Below are 8973 nucleotides of genomic sequence, written 5' to 3'. Positions count from 1 at the left end.
GCACCTCTGGCCTACACCTCTGGCCAGTTCTTGTATGCATAAATAAATAAAATAAATCTTAAAAAAATAAAAATAAATGGGCAAATAAACACATATCTGGCTCACTTGAAAAATTTACCAGCTTTAGAGATGTACATAATTTTCTATATACATTTAAGTATGAAGGCAGTACAAATGGAAGACTTTCTTAAAGATGAGAATTCTAAAGTTCTCTGTCTTACAGACTAAGAATGTTCTTGATATTTCTTTTTCTTGAAGCACTTAGCACCTTTGAATACTGTTAAAAAGTCAAGGAAATTAATACACATAAAGTGAGATAAAACTGGACAGAATATTCTTCCAAATGGGATATAAGCCCTCACAGAGAACTTAAGTTCTGTCCCTTATCTTGGCCTTTTTTTCCTACTGTTGAACTCAATAAAATTTAAAAAATAAATGAAAAGGTTCTAATTCAACTTTATCATCTTGTATATATTAGCAGTGGCTGCATGTTACTATAAGATTTTGAGAAAATATATCTTTTCACAAATCAATTGCCTTTTAAAAATTAAATGATATACCCAACAAAATCTTTATTTGTCACCTCAATAAATCAGAACCCTAAAATGTATATAACCTGTCAGACAATACTTCAACAATGTAATACTAAATCATAGAATTTGAACAATTTGAACAACTTTACTGAAATATTTTGAAATACTGTACTATAACAAACATAAGGAGAAATAGGGAAGAATGTACGGAGATAGGATAGAGGTATAAGGAAGATATAATGAAATAGAAGACAGAGCAACAGAGTACAATTATTCTGAAAATGGGAAGAGAAAATAGCATTAATATCAAAGAAATTGAGAAGAGAAATAAATATATCCTTCAAGGCATGAACAGGTCTCTAAATGGGAAAGTGAACCTCAGTCAAGTTGGTATATCCTTGAAAAGATACAATCCTTTAAGGTAATGATTGATTATTAAGCATATTAGTATATTACTAAGAAACTTAGATCATGTCTATTAACTATAAAATTTGTTATGGGCTGGTAAATATTCCAGCACAGTAATATGTATCTTCATTGTTAAGAATTAGTTAGAAAAAGAAAAAAATTATTGCCACAAATAAAAAAAAATTGAGGGAGGAGAAAGTGATGAGAGTAATTTGCAAATGTGGATGATAACTCTTTATGATAAAGATGCATTCTCTTGTTCATAGGAAAAGACTCCCATGCCTTTCCTAATGAGCATTCAGAATATGGCATTTCTACAGTTAAACAAATATGTTCCCATGTACTCTAATTCTTTGATAAAGATAAAATTATTTGTGCAGATAAAATTATTTATTTGTGAACATACATAATATAATTTCTGTTGACATACTCAAAATACTTTCAAATTTTGATTTGTTGCCTGTATTTTAAACCTGAAATCTCTGGACACTTTTCAGGAAGAGAAGAATGTTTTTCTTTCTTTCTGTATTCTAAACCTTCAGCTTATTCCATAAAGCACTACAAAATTCCAATTGTTCTTTGGGAATCATTCACTCTAGTCACTTTTTTTTTTAAAGATTTATTTTTATTTATTTATTTTATTTATTTATACAAGCACTGGGTATAGTCAGAAGCGTGGGAGGGTGAGAGAATTCACCAAAGCCAGAGCAGGGAGCAGAGCAGGCAGAAGGACAGAAGTACACTGCTGAGGGGAGTAGCGGGCTGCAGGAGATGTCTGCGGGCCATGTGGGACCCTCCTCCGGTGGCCAGGGAGCAGCCGGGGATCGAACCTGCACTGCAGAGGCTGAGGGCAGCTTTGCAGCCCAACGCTCAACCGCTGAGCCACCCAGGAGGCCCTCTAGTCAATTCTTAATGCAACTCTATATGGCAACTAAATTACAGAAAGTTATTTCTCTCCAAAGTTGAGATTTAGAGAAGAAAAGTTATTGTCCAGAGTCATAAGTGATGTCAAAGACAGAAGCTATAATACAGCATCCTCTCTCATCTGTCATTCTTGTGAATACCTACTAAAAGCTACAGTTCAGAACGAGCAACATATTCTGCAACCTATCGTTAAAATATTCTAATAAATATCCTTACTAGTTTAGACTCTTAATTGCCCAAGACATGTGCATGAAACCCAAATATCCCCAAAGGTAAAAGACTGATGGCTTTTAAAAGTATAGATAAGTTAACTGAAACATAAAATGTTTGGAAAAAAATTAAAATAGTGTTTTTTTTTTTTTTTGCTAAAATGACCAGGTGCCTCTTGAATAGCTTTATAAATTATTACAATTCTGAGTAAATATCTCTATTCCTTCCTATATCCAATATCTGTTAAGCACAAGACATAAAGTACAGAAAGGAAAAAATAAAAGGAAAACTAAAAAAAAAAATCTCTACATGAAATTGTTTATTTTTTATTTAGCAATCTAAGCACTTTTATAAATATTTACCAAAATTTAAGCAACATAGAACCTTAGGAGTAAATGCTTTAGCTACCCCTATTTTCAGATGAGGAAAGTGGGCAAAAGAGGCTATTTGCCCAAGGTTACACACATGGAACGAGCTAGGATTCAAAGTCAGGTGCTTTGCTTCCAGAATCCATGTTTAGAATCACAACACAATAGCACCTTTGTGGGGAGGAGTGGGTAAATTTGGTAAAAGTTCAATTGTATGATGAATGATAGAAACTAGACTCTTTTTTGGTGAGCAGAATACAGTAAATACAGATGTTAGTTTATAATGCTATATACCTGAAACCTATATAATGTTATAAACCAATGTTACTTCAATAAACATTTAGAGAAAGGGCATTTTAAAACATATTTCCATTAAGTACATACTCTTTCAAAGCTGTAGAGCTCTTTGCTGAATTATGGTTGCCATGAGTGAAAGGTTGGAGGGCAGCACTCACTAAGATCCCACCAGGCTCTTGTCTGTGTGCTGAGAACACCAAAATATTCATTTCACAATTTTGTAAAGATTTATCAATTTTCTGATAGATTAAATAACACTACTTTAGTCAAGTACCTAACTGTGAAATAACACCCTTGTTCTTTCTGCAATTATCCTAATAAATTTGAAAATTCAGCTTTAATATTCTATCAACATATTTATTGAATAACTACTATGGGCAAGGTACAGAGTTATTTACCAGGTGAGATTTTCCCAGGCACAAGGCTTTCTGTCCCCTGTAAGCTTACTGAGATGATCGCTAAGATCATGAAATGTATGGCCCTAAATAAGAACAAACTATACACAGGAATATATAACAGATATCAAAATAATAATACAGATAATAAGTACCATAAGGAAATTAAGAGTCTGTTTCTTTTGACATGGTGTAGTTCAACATATACCCCCAATTATCATGTTGTAATTATCATCTGTTGTGTATAATTTATCTGCCTGACTCCTCACAAGAATGTTAGCCTGTTGGGGCAGTGGGGAGAGAATAGTGAGGGAGAAGAATGTTAGCCTGTTGAGGGCAAGGATGCAGTGTTGTTCATCATAGTACCTCAATGTCTAACATTGTCCAGTGTGTAATAATAAAAAAAGGGAGCGTATTCTTGAAGAGTGAATGAAGTTCACAGAAGGCAGGTGTTTCTATGGTGGTTAGTATAGCAGAATGGCTGATCTTTGGAGTTAGCAGTAGTGAGAAAGTGAAAACTTTTCCTCTAAAATCAGGTACAAGGATCTCCACTCTAACCACTACTAATTAACAGAGTAATGGAAGTCCTAGCTAGAGCAATTTGGCAAGAGAAGGATATACAAGGAATCTAAATTGGAAAAGAAGTCAAATTATTACTTTTGCAGTTGACATGAAAATATACATTAAAAATCCTACACAGTCCACTAAAAAACTATCAGAAACTATAAATAAGTATAGTAAAATGGCAGATTATAAAGTCAATATGTAAGTCTCTTGCATTCTACATGCAAATAACAAACCAAAAGAGAAATAAATCAAGAAAATAATCCCATGTACAGTAGCATGAAAAAATATTAAACACCTAGGAAGAAACTTAACAAAAATGTTAAAAGACCTATTCAGCAAAATTTGTAAAGCCATTGCTAAAAGAAATAAAAGACACAAGGAAATAGATATTCCATGCTTACAGATTAGAAAAATTAACATTGTTGGGCCTCCCCAGGGGCACAGCAGTTGAGCACTGGATTGCGAAGCTGCCCGCAGCCTCTGCAGCGCAGGTTCTATGCCCGGCCGCCTGGGGAGGGTCCCACATGGCATGCAGACTGCTCCTGCCACCCGCTGCTCCCCTCAGCAGTGTACTTCGGTCCTTCTGCTTGTTCTGTTCCCCCGCTCTGGCTCTGGTGAATTCCCTCACCCTTCCGCGCTTTTGACAGTACCCAGTGCTTGTATTAATAAATAAATAAATCTTAAAAAAAAAAAGAAAATTAACATTGTTAAAATGTCCACTTTATCCTAAGCAATAAACAGATTCAGTGGACTACTTATCAAAGAAATAGAGCAAAGAAATAGAGCAAACATTTCTGAATTTCTTATAGAATCACAAATGACCCCAATAACCAAAACAATCTTGATAAAAAAGAATGATGATATCACACTTCCAGACTTCAAACTACTACAAGTCTATAGTAATCCAAGCAGTATGGCATTGGAATAAAAACTAGACACACAGATCAATGGACTGGATTTGCAAACCCAGAAATAAACCCACATTTATACAGACTGTTAATTTGTGACAAAGGAAGCAAGGCTATACAGTGGAGAAAAGAAAGGCTCTTCCACAAATGGTGTTGGGAAAACTAGATAGTCACTTGCAGAAAAATGAGACTACCTATGGTGTCATAGATAGGAATTAACTCAGAATGGATTAAAGATTTAGATACAAGACCAGATACCATAAAATACATACAGGACAACAATATACTCCACAAAACTGATTTAACTGATGTGTAAGTGACACAATTTTAACAGCAAAGGAAAACAGAAGCAGAAAGAAACAAGTGGGACTAAATTAAAATGCTTTGTACAGCAAAATAAACTATCATTAAAATGAAAAGACACCCTACAAATGGGGAAAAATATTTGCTTGTCATAATACAACAAAGGGCTAATATCCAGATCTACAAACACTCCTACAATTCTACAAAAAAAAAAAAAAAACACAAATAGCCCAATGAAAAAAGTGGACAGAAGAGCTAAAGACAAGTCTTCCAAAAAGACATAGGGATGGCTAAACAGTCACATGCAAAAATCCTCATCATCACTTATCATCAGGGAAATCCATATCAAAACCACAATGAGCTACCACCACACTCCCATGAGAATGCCCATATCAAAAAACAAACAACAGGGCCTCCCTCCTGGCACAGCAGTTGAGCGCTGGGTTGTGAAGCTGCCCTCAGCCTCTGCAGTGCTGGTTCGATCCCCAGCCACCTGCAAGGGTCCCACATGGTGCACAGACCTCTCCTGCCCCCCGCTGCTCCCATCAGCAGTGTACTTAGTCAGTCTACCTGTTCTGCTTTCCACTCTAGCTCTGGTGAATTCTCTCACCCTCCCACGCTTCTGACTGTGCCCAGTGCTTGTATAAATAAATAAATAAATCTTAAAAAAAAAAAAGATGATGGGAGTTTATGGAGAAAGAAAGGAATCCTCCTACACTTTCGGTGGGAATATAGATTGGTCTATTCTTATGGAAAACCATATGGAGATTCCTCAAAATATTAAAAAATACATCTATCATATACCCAGCAATTCTACTCCTAGGTATCTACCTGGAGAATGCAAAAACACTAATTTGAAGTGCTATATACACTCTTACATTCATTGCAGTATTATTTACAACAACCAACTTATGGAAACAACTTAAGTGCCCAATGACAGAGGAGTAAATGAAGAGGCTGTGGTATATATCCATGATGGAGTACTACTCATTATTTAAGAAAACAATGAACACATGGAACGAGAGGGGATTGTGCTAAATGGAATAAGTAAGAAAGAAAAAAGACACTGGTTGGTTTCATTCATATATAGAATATAGAGAAACAAAACAAAGAAACTGACAAGATTAAACCAAAACAAACCCTAGAAATGACTATAGAATTGAGGTTACCAGACAGGGAGTTAGATGGGGAATGAAAACAAAGGGATAAGGGACCCAATGTTCAGGACTGTTGGTGCTTTGGAGGTGAGTGTGTTGACATACATCTGAGGAGGTGTGAACTTATTCCCCTAAATCATAAAAACCTTGTAAACCAATGTTACCTTAATAAAACAAGTCCTCGGAGTCAGGTTGTGTTGGATTGAATTTCAGTTCTACCTTTGAAAAACTGTGACCCTGAAAATTTATTTGATTTCTCTGCACTTCACTTGGTAGAATTATAATAGTAGTACTATATTAGTAATTTTACTATGGAATAAATCATCCCAAAAGCAAATAGCTTGAAACAACAGTCATTATGGATCAGTCTTTTGGGCTTAGTTGGATCTTCTGTCTTGGCTAGACTTATTAATATATCTGAGTTCAGTTTCCAGGTTGGCTGGGCAATGACCCGTCCATGGGTACCTCATATGCCACCAGGCTAACATGGGCTTCTTCACCTGGTAGCTGGCGTGGTTCTTATAGGGAGAGTCAAAGCATACAAGGTTCCTTGAGACTCAGACTTGAAGTTGGCACAGATTCATTTCTGGCACATTCTATTGGTCAATGCAAATCACATGGCTAGCTCACATTCAATGAGTGGGGAAGGAAACCCCACTTTTGATTGGAAAGAGTACATTGTAAACACATTACAATGGGTATTTATACCAGACTGAATGGGAAGTTGGAGCCATTTTTATGATCTCTTTTATTCTCTCATAGATAAAGGATTGAGAAAATCAAACATCTAAAGGATTTAGACCAGTGTCCACCACACAAGAAATGAGCTTTATAAGTATTAATCATTATTATTCTATTTGAGCTTGCTAGAAGTTTCAGAGTGTAAAGAAATCTGAGTTTAATCTCGAGAAACAGGTGAGATTTTTATATGTGGAGAACCAACACCTTTCATAAGGACACAAGCACAACATACGCACCGTGGTCTGAAAGTGAGTTGCGTTAAAAAACCAGCTCACACACTTCCCAGAAGAGCTGGAGTTCAATCCAGGAAACCTGGATTGCTAGCCAAAGAGTTGGGTTTGATTCTAGGGCAAGTAAGCCACCAATTTTTTACTAAAAGTCAATAGCACCTTTTCTTTTCTTTTATTGTTATTTCAGATTTTTTGTTCTTCAGTTAGCTTCTTGCTGCTGTAAGTTTGTGATATCTCTGGCCATGTCCACTCAAGATGTAAAATAAAGCACTAGAAACCTTTGAGTTTCTGGATTTTGCCACATGCTGCCTTTGAAGAAGCTATGAGTTCCTTCTTGACTTGTTTATTCCATCTGCAAAATGGACTAATTTCTCCTTTTCTCCCCTCATTTTACAAGGGTGGCTATCGTATTGGTCAGACCACAAGTAGTGTTTGCTAACCAAAAGATGCATAGGGGACCCCAGGCTCTGATGTTTTTACAATTTGATGATAACTCATAAATTTTAAGCATAAGTGTCAAGAATGAGGAAAATAAATCAATGTGATTTCCCCATCATGTTAGTCAGCAAAAGACTTCTAGAACTGCCCTGAAGTTAATCTTGGGTTCACCCTGTCCCTTGAGATGATCCTGAGCAAACCAGAGCCACTGGTCTGCCTGGGTCCCTGCAGCTCTGAAGAGAGGCCAGGCTGCTGAGAGCTAGTGGCTGTTCAACTAGACTGCTCAGTGGTAGCAGTTTTAGAATCTTGCTACTGTACATAGTTTAAATGCAGATTCACTGATGAATAATTTTGATAATTCTACTGAAGTATCATGGCTGCTTGAATTAGATGACTACATGATCATATTTAATTTTTTTTATAAGACAATTCAGGCTTCACTTATGCCATGTGAAATCCATCCTGCTGAGTGCTCTTGACTAGTCACGTCCTTCCTGCCATTTTAAAAACAATAGTGGCAGAGATGCAAGCTGCTGATAGTGCTCAGCAGGACAGATCAAACACACAGATGCAATTTCTGTACTTTGAACAGTGAAGTAGGATAAAATTCAAATACTTACAATCGCTTAGTAGCTAGCATCTGATTGCTGCAAATTGAATCTTTCATAACGGGATTTATTGTAAATAGTGTCATATTATTTGTGAGTTCTGCAATAATTTCAGTCAAAGCCAGTACATGATACTGGAGGTGTGAGATTTGCATGATATATATGCTAGTCATGTATAGATTATGAAGATTATAGGAAGATTTTTGTTATTTATATTAATTGCTTACAAAATAGCAAGATGGCAACTTTTGCTCTGAAATTTTAAACATTCTTAAATAGTGTAATTTTAAAGTCCAGAAGAAAACAGTCTAGCCACTTCATTTCAGCAGTTGTTTAGAATTGCCAGCCCCACCCTCCCATACCTCTTCAAGCCCTTCCACCCTAGTTGCTAAAGAAGCAATTAAATTATAGGTAGTTAAAATTTTGAAATAGGGGTTTTACATTGTTTGGAAGCAACAAAGATCACTATTAATTATAATTACTAATCAATATACACTACCAGTAAAAAAATGGAAATTCAAAACTAAGATATTTGAATTCTACAAAACATACCTTAATTCCTTAATCATAAAACTGAATGATGGCAATAATTTAAGTGTTCAGTCCTCTTACTTGCCTTTGGATTTAGTTTCATATGCTTCATTCAAGTGCATAAATGATCAACATTAAAAACAAACTATACAAATCGTACTTTGTATGTATAAGAGTTTGGTGACACTCCACATACTTGGTAGCTTTGATGAAAAAGAACTCAAAGCAGGTGCTGTATTACAGTCACACAATCTTTCTCTTCCAGACCTAAATAAGGGAAATTCAAAAGGGGGAAGGAAAAGAACAAATAGTAGGGCCAAGATTTGGATAATATTCTCTCTCAATACTCTCTTCT

This window comes from Talpa europaea (genome assembly GCF_964194135.1).
Source record: "Talpa europaea genome assembly, chromosome: 13".
Lineage (NCBI taxonomy): Eukaryota > Metazoa > Chordata > Mammalia > Eulipotyphla > Talpidae > Talpa > Talpa europaea.
This window is presented reverse-complemented; position numbering follows the sequence as displayed.